We start from the raw sequence: 1,083 nt of genomic DNA on the forward strand, positions 1-1,083 counted from the left end.
AGTTACGAAGACTGTAGTAGCGAAAGAGAGAGAATTGCTACAAGTCACATAGCGGATGTCAGAGCGGAGGCGGGGACCCAGGTCTTGGTCAATCAGCCCAGGGCTGTTTCCCCCTTCAGCGTTGCTCTACAATCAGTCAAGTTTGGTGTTTACGGGCAAGCAATGGTTTTGAGGCCATCAAAGACTAAAATTCTATTGAGCACTGTTTAAGACAACCGGCATAAAGCTTTAATCTTCATCTGTGAGTACTCTCTCTCTATGGGGGTCTTACAGGCCAGGAGAGTGATATAAGAAAAGTGAAATAAACTTCGGAATGACAATGTTACATTCAAAATTTAACCAGATGTAGATCTAAGCAGAGTCCGGGACCTGCCTTCAGTTTTCACTTGAATATCTCACCTGTATCTTGAATTCATCACATAACTTTCTTTATTTTAGGAAATAAGTTCTCTGGTGCTTATCCCTAGGTCAGAGGTCATTTATGCTTTAACAATGAATAATTTCAGCTTTAAGTTGATTTGAGGACACATCGCTTCTTGGCCTTTTGGCTAAGATCAAGTGAAGTTGATTTGAGGACACATTTTAGTGTGTTTTTCACAGGCTAAGCAACTTTAAGAATTTATTTTAAAAGATATTTTGCCCAGAAGATGCACCATGTTTATAAGGGCAACAGAAGGAGCACTAAATAATTGAGCTCAGATTTTAAAATATTACAAGTTTTCTAATTTATTTAATTCCTTATGATATTAAGACTATTGGCCATAAAGTAATATTTCCTTGCCATTGAAGTATAGAAACCTCTTAACACTGAGGTATTTATCCTAAAGAGTAATTATCATCATCAATAATGCTTGCTTGGAGATAAGAATTTAATATTTCACTATTTTATCCATAACTATGAATGCAAAATACATTTAACCAAATAACAGTATGTGTTACCTTCTATGTGATTGCCTTCTATTTGATAACAAATAACGGAAGTATTTACCCCATCTCGAAAATAAATAATAATTCATAAGAATCATTCCATCACTTCAAGGCAGGCTAAATTAAAGAGTAAAAAAAAAAAAGATTATAGTTTAT

At 35.0% G+C, this 1,083-nt stretch overlaps 1 pseudogene; it reads left to right on the top strand.

Moving 5' to 3' along the window:
- The first annotated feature begins 528 nt into the window (after positions 1 to 528).
- LOC125096497 (uncharacterized) lies at positions 529 to 675 on the top strand (annotated as a pseudogene).
- Positions 676 to 1,083: the final 408 nt, after the last annotated feature.

This window comes from Lutra lutra, chromosome 3, assembly GCF_902655055.1.
Source record: "Lutra lutra chromosome 3, mLutLut1.2, whole genome shotgun sequence".
NCBI lineage: Eukaryota > Metazoa > Chordata > Mammalia > Carnivora > Mustelidae > Lutra > Lutra lutra.